Source organism: Cricetulus griseus, chromosome 2 (genome assembly GCF_003668045.3).
Source record: "Cricetulus griseus strain 17A/GY chromosome 2, alternate assembly CriGri-PICRH-1.0, whole genome shotgun sequence".
NCBI lineage: Eukaryota > Metazoa > Chordata > Mammalia > Rodentia > Cricetidae > Cricetulus > Cricetulus griseus.
In genome coordinates this window covers 233,078,372-233,089,619 of record NC_048595.1, presented here as the reverse complement: position 1 = coordinate 233,089,619, position 11,248 = coordinate 233,078,372, and the positions used below count along the sequence as shown (strand labels likewise).

Below are 11,248 nucleotides of genomic sequence, written 5' to 3'. Positions count from 1 at the left end.
TTACATAGTTAAATGCAGCATAAACAAATGTAACACATCTTTGCTTATTTAAGATTATATTCCACACCTATTACACAAGCATTGTATCCCTACAAACAATGTAAGCAACATTTCGCAAATTCTTTTCAAAGAGTCTAATTGGATCAGCCATACCTGCCACTGGGAAGGAAACCTGTTGTTCCTGGGAATCAACAGAAGCCTTGGAGGGCATGAGGCTGTTGTTCCCACTGTGGCTAGGCAGCTCCCAGATTCACTGACACCTGCAGGGCAGGGACATTGGGACACATCTGTCTCCTGGCTGCTGACATTGAGTTTTGATGCCTGGAATGGGACCCAAAGTTCTAACATTCTCTGATGTCCTGAGCATCAAGCCAGCTGTGAGCACTGGACATCCCTGTCCTGGGTGGCCCTCTTGCTTCAAACAGGCTTAAAGTCACTCCATCTTAGGTTGGACCAGGACCTTTCCCCTGCTTTTCTATCCTTACCTCCAAATCCCAGGACCTACATCCTCTCCGACTCCCCCTCGTATACCATAGCTCCTAGGTGCACGGACTAGTTAGGTGTCTCTACACTACTGTGAAAATAGTTGTCTTAGAAAGACTGGCATTTGGAAATAGTCACAAGATCCTCCACCTTCCATGAGGAGGTGAAACGCCTGGAAACTCCCTAGGAGCCAGCTCTGAGACTTCCTGTCCTCTGTTCTTTGCATGCATAGTGTGTGTCCCTAGGTTGTCTGATTGATACCCTCATAATGTTTATCTCACGAAGAACTAGAGACTTACTCAGCGTGGTCCCCTTCCACTAGTTCCTCCCACCTACCCTGAGTCAGGCTGATGGAGTCAAAAGATCCATGTGGCAGCAGGGAACCTGTGTTCAAGTAAGCACAGTGGGGTCCTCAGTGGCAGAAAGGGAAATTTCCTTGCTGGAGTCACTAGCCTCCTTCGTGACAACAGACGTCCTGGGCCCTCTAGCCAGCACCTGCGGTCTCAGCTCCAGCTTCAGGCCCAGAACACAAAAACTACCTCGGGTCCGGCTGACCTTCTCATCCGGAACAGGTGCCAGGGATCAAGGTAACCCATGGTACAGGGCGAGCGATGCCAATTAGACCTCTCTTCCGAGCTCCCGCTGTCCAGGCTTCTGAAGCAGGAAAGGTTCCGAGAGCAGCGGTGCGGAGCGTAGGGCGGTGACGAGCAAAGCCCCGCCCCGCGGCTCGCAGGGCTGCCCTGCCCCTGGGTCCCCGCTTGTCCTCCGCCCTCCCAGTGGCGCGCATTTACCTGCTTGCAGGCAGAGGGAGGCGGGGCGGGAGCGGGGTGCGCGCCCGTCCCCGGAGCAGCCGCTGTCAGTCACCGCTGCTGAGCGCCAGCGAGGACGAGCCTCTGGCCCAGGCGGCCCGCGCCTGGCGACCCGAAACACAGTACCCGCGGCCCAGCGACCCCGAGCCCAGCGTCGGGCCCCTCCTGCCGGGCTCCCGGGCGCCCATTGGCTTCCAAGGCGCAGGCAGCACTGGTGAGTGATCGTCATCAGGGACGCGCGGGGCGGCCCTGGAGCCTTTGTCTCCGCGCCCCTAAGAGCGGGAGACCTCGGCACCGAGCCTGACTCTCAAAGAGACGAAGGGAAGGGTGCTCGGTACTGGCACCAGAACTCTGATCCCTCCCCAGGCCAGGAGCGCCCGGGTCACAACTGACCAGAGGAGCAGGTGTCCCCGCAGGTGGCAGCTGGGCGACCTCTCGGACCGAAACCACGTCGGCAGCCCCATCTTTCTTGGCAAGTGGTGGACGCAAGTGTAGACTCAGGTCCACAGCGGTGGGGACTAGGAGCCTGCAGGATAGCCCGGAGTGGTCTCCGGCCAGGCCTGGGGACCCCGGGGTCGCTGAAACTCGAGCGGCCTAAAAATGGTGAGGGGAGGAGTTTAGAGGTGGGAGGTGACCTCGGTCTAGAGAGACAGCCGTCCGCGTGCGGAGAGGGGTCCTGATGGGCTCCGAGGGCGCCCAGGGGCCCACCTAAGCCTGCCTTGCCTGCTAACCACACACCTGCTGGCCCTCGTGCGAGCCCTGCCCTGCTCTGCCCTTCCCCACAAGGAGAAGCAGTTCCTCTTCGAGCAGAGGGCGGCGACAGGCACTTGTCCAGGCTTCCGCCTTCTCCGGGCCTGTCTCGGGCTCCTAGGCCCTCTCCCACCCTGCCCACCTGCTGGCCCCCGCGCTGTGTCCAGCCCGGCCCCGTCTTCCCGCCCTAACTTGATCTCTTGGTCCTGCTGAAGCGCCGGGTCCCAGTAGCCCCCGGGGGACAGTCCTCGTGTTCATGTTCTGCTTTGGTGTGTTGTAAACGCCTCTGGTTTTTAGGGGATGTGCGTACCCTGTGTGGGATTTTGAGGTGTTTCTCTAGTCCCCTGATTTGGGAGGTGGAGCGAGGCTTGGACAAGGGTTTGTGATTCTCTGAGGAATCAGTTCTGACACTTGACGCTTGCCAGCAGGACAGCTGCTGAGCCACACAGCACACCACACCACATGAGAGTGGATCTGTGCCGTTGGGGACAGTCTTGGAGCAGGGCGTGAGAGCCTGTCGGGTGGGAGGCATCAGACACTGGACAGGCATCGCCTCTGCCTGCGCAGGACACCGGGCATGCAACTAGAACATTTCTTTAGAAGAAGGCAACCTTAGGGAGGTCTCATTTAAGACCTGTGGCTTTGGAGATTATGTCTAGATGAGCTCAAAGGACCACTCACTCACTACTCATGGCTCTCCCAGAAGAGCTTCCCCTGCCACCGGCACCTCTGGGATGGGTGGGGGCACCCGTGTTAGAGGATGGGATCCTGGGAAGAGGCCAACCCAAGTTGGAGTGCAGGATAACCACATAACAGGTGCACAGCCCCCCAGCTCGTGTAGACATTCCCAGATTCTCGGTTGGATAAACAGAAACCTGAGAGAGAAAATAACAGTTTAAAATAATCGTGAATGTGAGGTGCAACGCCTAAGAATTTAATTGTTCTGAAATGCGTACTTTTATCGACTTGAGATTTTTTTAAAAATGTGTCAAATCCACTTTTGATGTCTGTCTAGATATGAAGTGTTGGTTCTTGGTGGAAATGGTGTGTGTGATTTTTTTAAAAAAAATCTGTGAACACAGAAAAAGAACATAGCCCCATCTTTCAAGGATGTTCCAGTTTAGCCTGGATTTTGGAGTGCTAAAGCTTATTTTGTTTGAATCTTGGTTTCCTCTTCAGGCTCTTTATGTTTTTAATGCTTAGATTATATTTATTTACTTATGGGTATAGGTGGGTGAACAAGTGTGGAGGTCAAAGGATAACTTGCAAGGGGTCAGCTTTCGCCTTCCACCATGTGGGTTTCGCCCCTCTCCAGGTTCTTTCCAATGTCAGCAGCTTCCCCTGCCTTCCCAATAGCAGGTGGCATTGACTGACCACTCACCAAACACCAGGCTCGATACTGAAAACTGTTGACTCCTGCATTTAAGTTTTAACTGAAGTGGGAGAGCTTCATCCCCCCCCCCTTCCTTTCTTCTTAAATGTCCACCATTAGGGGATGGAGAGATGGCTCAGTGGTTAAAGATGCTCCCCTGTCCTTGTAGGGGGCCCTAGTTAAGTTCCCAGCACCCACATCAGTTGGCTCATCACTGCTTGTAACTCTAGCTCCTAGGAATCCGACACAGTCTTCTGGACTCTGAGGGTACCAGCTTTTACAACATGCAAATACCCCCACCCAGATATACATATGACCAAAAGTAAAATTTTAAGGCCACAACTAGCTAGTGGCCATGCCTATTAAAACATCCAGGTTCCATCCCCCAGGTGGCCTGACCATAGAGACACCCATCTTAGTTGGTATCCTTTGCTTAGCTTTCTTTATTGATAAGGAAGAAAAGCAAGTGTCCCTGTGACCCAGCGTCACATTAATAAGCTATTGCTTGCAAAGACAGGTTCTTACCAGTCCCCCAGAGCACACTAAAGGAATCTGGGAGGTCCTATGCTGCAACAAAGAGATAACACATCAGAAGTCCCTGTGCCTCCCAAGCACATGGGAAAACTGCTAGAACATTCTTCCATGAAGGCTTTAAGTCTCTATTGAAATCTGTGGTGGGCAAATTTTAGCCTAGAAACAAAGTCCATAGGAGATGCTTGTTAGCGATTCTGAAGCTACCAGGAGCTACACTCAGGAGGTGTAAAGATTAAAGATGCCGCACTGTGGCTCTGAAAGTTCTTTTGCTCTGGGCTTTGTGAGCTCTAGGGGAGGAGAGAAAGGGCAGGGGAGTGGATGGTTGGGACGTAGGTAGTAGAGCACTTGCTTAGCGTGCCCAAGGTCCTGAGTTCGATCTTCAGCATCACATGAAATCTGGCAGCCCGGTACATGCCTGTCACCCTCTAATTGTGAGATGGATGCAGGAAGATAAAAAATTCAAGGTCAGCCTCTGCCACATAGAGTTTCAGGCCAGCTGAACAACATGAGACATGAAACCCTGTCTCAAAAAAAAAAAAAAAATGGGAAGAATGGAATCAGCTCAGTCTCTGGGACATAAGGAGTTAAATGTGTGACAGAAAACTCTCTAAGAGATGAACCAGCAATGGATTAATAAATAAGATATGAAAAGAATTTCAACAATTAAAGCAAGGATAAGATGCAGTTTCACATTTCTTATGCCAGTGAAAATTCTCAAATCCTGACTGTGCCAAGGACGAAGAGGTGGGGAAAGGAGAACTCACTTTATTGAGTGGGAGTGCTAGCAAGAAATTAACATTTTACCTGAAGGATAGATATCCATAATATCCCTAACGCTATCCCCAAACCCAACCCTAACCCCCTAACCCAGCCTTCAAGGGAACTTCCGGGATGATGCATATGACCATGGATGTTGACTGAAACAATCTGCTGTTTGGGGATAAGAGAAACCTTATTGCAACTACAAGATCCCATGTTCAGAGTGGGGGTGGGGTAGGTGGGTATGATTACAGCACTCAGGAGGATGGTGAGTGTGTGGCCAGCCTGAGCTACATAGTGAGATTCTGTCAGAAAAAGGGGGAGGATGAGAGAGGTAGGAAGAAGGAAGGGAGGGAGGAAGAGAAGGAGGGAGGGAAACGAAGGAGAAAAGGAAGGAAAGAATGGAGGAGAGAAGGGAGAAGAAGAAAAATAATAACAGAGATCACCCACACATGCGCCCTTCACCTAGTCTCCCCAATAACACCTTCCAGACTACAACATAGCATTGTAACCAGAAATTTAACCATAATACCAACCGTTAACTGTGCTCAGATTATACACTTCACCAGTATCCACCCCGACATCCCTATGCCTGTCTCTGTGCATCTAGGTGTGTCCCTAAGATCCTCTCTCTCTCTCTCTCTCTCTCTCTCTCTCTCTCTGTCTCTGTCTCTGTCTCTCTCTCTGTCTCTCTCTCTGTCTCTCTCTCTGTGTGTCTCTCTCTCTGTCTGTCTCTCTCTGTCTCTCTCTCTGTCTCTGTCTCTCTCTCTCTGTGTCTCTGTCTCTCTCTGTCTCTGTCTCTGTCTCTGTCTCTCTCTCTGTCTCTCTCTCTCTGTCTCTCTCTCTGTCTCTGTCTCTCTCTCTGTCTCTCTCTCTGTCTCTCTCTGTGTGTCTCTCTCTCTGTCTGTCTCTCTGTCTCTCTCTCTGTCTCTGTCTCTCTCTCTGTGTGTCTCTGTCTCTCTCTCTCTGTGTCTCTGTCTCTCTCTGTCTCTGTCTCTCTCTCTGTCTCTCTGTCTCTGTCTCTCTCTCTGTCTCTCTCTCTGTCTCTGTCTCTCTCTCTCTGTGTCTCTGTCTCTCTCTGTCTCTCTCTCTGTGTCTCTCTCTCCTCTCGTGTGTGTGTGTGTGTGTGTGTGTGTGTGTGTGTGTGTGTGTGTGTGTGTCTGATATCACCTGACAGCTAACACAATCAAGGATGAGGCACTTTGCCGTCTCAGCATGCCTTATGCTACCCTTCATAGCTGTAGCCAACTTCCTCCATTCCCCTCCCTGAGTGCAGGCCACCGGCATTCTGTTCTCTCTGGTGCTGTCATCCCTGACAAACTGATGGGGCACCTCCTGCTCTCGGCACCTTTCCTCTGTTCGGGTTCAAGTTCTGCCATCACACAGGTGGTTGAGTGCACATGCTGTGGTTTATTCTGTGCTGTTTCTGTGGCCTTGCATGGTGTAGAAGCTCCCGGAAAGAGTACTTGGGCCCTTTCAGAGTGGAGCTATTGCACTCAAAGCTGCTATGAACGTCCACCATCAATTGTGTGAACATAGTTTTCATATCTCTGGGATAGACACCCAAGAGCGCAGTTGCTGAAGCTCACGGTAGGCACTTGTTTAATTTTATGAGGAGCTGGCATCGAATTCCCAGGGTGCTGCAACACTCCACCTTCCCCCGCCCCCAGTACTGCCTGTGAGGCCTGATGGCACATGCTTTCAGGACTGTCACTGGTTTGGGTTTTGGTTTGCTGTTCTGACATAAGCATGGGGACAGTTCTTGGTGGTTTTGATGGTGTGAAAGATTTCGTGTACTCATTTGCCACCAGCAAGTCCTCCCCAGTGAAAAAGCTACTTGTTTCTTTCACTTTTGATTTGGATAAGTTGTTTTTTTTTTTTTTTTTTTTTTTTTTTTTTTTTTTTTTTTTTTTTTTTTTATCAGTATTTACCTTTGTTCATTCTTCTACCCTGTCTTCTGGCTCCTTCCTGCTTAGCCTGTGTTTTCATCATCTCCATGGGATTGTTCAGAGAAAAAGTTGGTTTTAATTCATTATTTTGGTGCATTTCAAGGTTTTCATTGTCCCTTTAATGGATTGTGGGTTTGGGTTTTTTGCTTATTTGTTTTTGTTTTTTTTTTTTGTTTATTTGTTTGTTTTCTTGTATTTGTTTGTTTGGTTGGTTTTGTTGTTTTTTATTTCGTTTGTTTTGTTTTGGTTTTGGTGTAAAGTCTTAAGAAGTATTTATCTAGCAGGGCATGGTATTGCATGACTTTAATCCCAGCACTTGGGATGCAGAGGCAGGCAGATAGATCTCTGTGTGTTCAAGGACAGCCTAGTCTACAGAGTGAATTCCAGGAAAGTCAGAGGTACATAGTAAGACCCCATCTCCTAAAAAGCAAACAAAAGGAAAAAAAGAAAAACAAAGAAAACCCAAGAATTCCTCACCTAATGTCCTGAAGAGTACTGCTGTTTTGTTTTTCTTTTTGTTTCCTGACCACTTTTAGTTTTTCATTTCACAAATCAGCCTGTGATCTATTTTTAGTAACTTTTGTGTAAAGTATGAAGCTTAGACTGGGCCTTTTTGTTATACTTTCGGAGTTTGATGAAAGACTATTGGAAATAGTTCATGGAATTGCTTTGGCCACTGTCAAAAATCATTTCCACGTGTTTTTGTTGTTGTTTGTTTGGGTTTTTGTTTGTTTTTGATGGTTTAGTCTGGACTCTCTGCCCTGTGTGGCTGCACCTCCATCAGGACCAGGGCGATGTCTTCATCACTGACTCCATGTGTGGGTTTGAGTCCTGCAGAGACAGCTCCTTCACTTCCTCCTGTCTCCTTCTCCTCCTTCTGTTCCTCCTCTTTCTCCTTCTCTTCTTGCCACACCGACTACTTTTCATCCCTTTCTCCTTCTTCATAAAAGCCATATGGATGGGAGAGTGCGAAGATACTGGCTCAGTAACTGGAAGCATTTGTTCCTTGTCTTTAAGAGGATCCAGGTGCAGCTTCCAGTGCCCATGTGATGACTCTGATCTCCGAGAGCAACACACACACACTCACACACTCACACACACACTCACACACTCACACACACACTCACACACTCACACACACACTCACACACTCACACACCACATACACACACACACACACTCACACACCACATACACACACACACACACACACACACTCACACACACACACACCACATACACACACACACACACTCACACACCACATACACACACACACACACACACACTCACACACACACACTCACACACACACTCAGAGAGAGAGAGAGAGAGAGAGAGAGAGAGAGAGAGAGAGAGAGAGCTTACCTTCCTAGCAGGGGTGCTATTGTCATTCTCAACTCCAGCGAAGTCCTGCTCTGGTCATCCAGTCCTGTCTTCTCAAGAGGAAGGGACCAACCTGCTAGCTTGCATTTTTCTCTTATGGTTGTCTGTAACCACCTGCACTCCTTTCCCTGAAAATTCTTATTGAATGCATCATCCTTGGCCTTGTCCCTGGCGGCCCTTGCATAGTCCTGGAGACTGATTCAGGAATGTAGTCTTTGGACTTCTGGTTTAACAAAAAGAAGGAAATGCACAGTGATGACCCACACATCTAGCTCTACTCAACTCATCTGAATGCATTTACACATGCATACAAACACATGCGTCATTGTCGTCAAGATACCCGTGCATATCCCTATCAAGCTGAATTTTTGTAGAAAGAACTCCAGGAGTTGTTGATAAAGTTTTATGTTCACAACGTATTTGCATTTTGGTCATTAATGTCTAATTCTTCATGCATACTAAGTCATATTTCTGTCTACCCATGCCCTGCTGTATTTCATGGAGCATACTCTGGATACTCACATGCTTTCGTTCTTCACACACCTGAAGTCTAAGTAAACTTGCTAGCCAGAAATTATAGAGATAAGTGTCGGTTTCTTCCATATGGCAAAGGCACAGTTCTTTCATGGACGTTCAGTTATCTTCTCAGCACAAGATACTGTACAGTGTGTCTCAGGCTACAGCAAGAGAAAGTAGATGGAGTTCTTGCCTTCATGTGACTATGGTTTCCTTAGGAATTTCAGAAGCTCATGAATAAATTTCCTAATGCAAAGTACTTGCTAAGTGCCCTGCAATGTGCTCAGTCACAGAGTTTCTGAAGCAGAGAGACTGCACATGGCAGCAGAAGAGACCCAACTGCCTGGCTTCTCAGGGGCCTGGAAACCCTTGGCAGGCCTAAGCCACAGGTCCAGCTCTCAGCAGACATTAACTGATGATAAACTGCAGGTGGTCTTTGTTTACTCCATTCACTCTGCAGCTCTGTTAGCCTCTGCTCTCCTAGGGCCTCCTGCATCCTCCCAGAGTTCCTGGGTGGATGTCCTCACAACTCATGCTGGACTCCTCGTTCATCTCTGGCAGAGATTCGGTGGTGTTGGTGGAGGTGTGGTGTCCTTTCCCTGTTGCTAGGCTGCACTAAAAGGGAGCTCTCAAGGTCGAGAATGTAGATCAATTGGGAGAGTGCTTACCTTGCATACATGAGGTTCTCTCCCCAGCACCACATGCACTGTTTACTGCGCTCCAGGTTTGTATTCCATCACTCAGCAGAAGGATGCAGGAGGATCAGGAGTTCAAGGTCATACTCTGCTACATGGCAGTTTCAAGGCCAGCCTGGCATACATGAAACACTGTGCCCCCAAAGGAAGCCAGGACTGTGGCTATCTACCACATACACACCTTTTTGATAGAATGGACACAAGCACTCCATTCTGTGCTTACATTCTGGAATAGTCAATATGTTTTATTCACTACAACAGCTACCACAACAGAGTCCTAGTGTCTGGTGCATAAGCAAGTGGGCTTTACTACCAACTGATCTCATCCTACAGTAGGTGGCCAGCAAAGCCTGCACTGTGTAGAAACCAGGCATCTAAACCTGCTTCCTGCTCCAGAAGCCAGATGAAGGGTTAGGGCGTGGTTTGTTCAGTCTAAAGTGTTGACTTAAAAGACCAGGCAAATTAAAGGAAGCCAGTAGCACAGGAAACAAAAGAAAAAACGATTCTCACATATTTTAGGAGTTAGACTTCCTTTGTTGTTGTTGTTGTTGTTGTTGTCTTGGAGTTTTTGTGGTGGTGATAGTGGTAGTGTGTGTGTGTGTGTGTGTGTGTGTGTGTGTGTGTGTGTGTGTGTGTGTGTTTGAGATTGGCTCTCATGTAGCCCAGGGTGGCCTCAAACCCATTGTGGAAGCCAGGATGGCCTTGACCTCCTGATTCTCCTACCTCCAACTCTCAAATGCTGGAATTATAGGCTTGTATTACCACTAGGCTTCTCTTGTGTGCACATTTGCATTGTATGTGTGTGTATGTGTGCACATGTGTGGTGGGCAGGGACAACATGTAGGGGGTGTGCATTTGTGTGGGAGAGGGCAAAGGTTTGGAGGGTGTGCATTCACACATGTATTTGTAGGGGGTAAATGGGGTGCATATTTTCAGAGGCAGACAGCATGTGTTGGCTGTTATTCCTTATTCTGGTTCCTTCAGTTGTCTGGTGACATATACCCTTGGAGTATCCTGAAGTGTGGTTGTGGACATTAGTCAAAGTTGTCCTAGAAACAGCAAGAATACACACCATATTCAGAAACAGGCATGGTGTATACACTGTACTATATGTCACTGTACATTGCCATGTTTGATAAGGGAGATAGATGATGGTCTTAATCACATCATTATCTTCATGTGTCCAGACCTATTGCTGCTGAGAGAAAGATTTAAAGCAGATGCTAAAAGCCAGCCCTGTTTTCTCCAGACTGCTTGTTGGGAATCGTTTTAGAAGGGGAGATAGAACACAGAAATGCAAAGATCAGTATAAGGCCTGATAGCAAATAATTGGATTAGATGGATAGATAGATGATAAATACACAGATACAAAGATGGGAGGAAGGATGGCTAGAGCATAGAGAACTCATAGGAAAGTAGGTAGAAAGAAAGAGGGGTGAGAAAAAGAAGGAAGAGAGAATAGATTGGTGACAGGGAGATGGATAAGAGGTAGAGATACATACATAGCTGACCAGAGAGATAGATAAGTAGCTAGAAATAGATGATTGATAAGTAATATAAAGAGAGAATGATGATAGATACATACATACATACATACATACATACATACATACATACATACATAGCAGATCAGAGAGATGGTTAAATAGCAGAAATAGATGATTGAGATGATTGATAAGTAATGTAAAGAGATAGATAGATAGATAGATAGATAGATAGATAGATAGATAGACATATATGCACACATACATAGTAGAACAGACAGATGAATAAGTAGCTAGAAATAGATGATTGATAGGTAATATAAAGAGAATGATAGAAGATAGATAGATAGATATCACACACACACACACACACACACACACACACACAAACTGATACCTCCCTGAGCCCCAGTCTCCAGGACCTAGTGGAATGGTCCTCCCCACACAGGTAGAGTCTGCAAGACTTAACCTGCACTCCACATTCAGAGGTTGACATCTGACCTCTTTCTAT

General features: G+C 47.7%; 1 protein-coding gene across 6 annotated transcripts in view; it reads left to right on the top strand.

Moving 5' to 3' along the window:
• Positions 1-1,376: 1,376 nt before the first annotated feature.
• The window catches only part of Mbp (myelin basic protein), a 110,741-nt gene continuing 100,869 nt past the window's right edge, over positions 1,377-11,248 (top strand). For 4 of the 6 annotated variants that reach the window (XM_035440308.1, XM_035440307.1, XM_027403697.2 and 1 more), the window contains exon 1: positions 1,377-1,506. The gene's annotated coding sequence lies outside the window, so the exon portion shown is untranslated. The other 2 variants (XM_035440305.1, XM_035440306.1) reach the window with 2 other exon arrangements.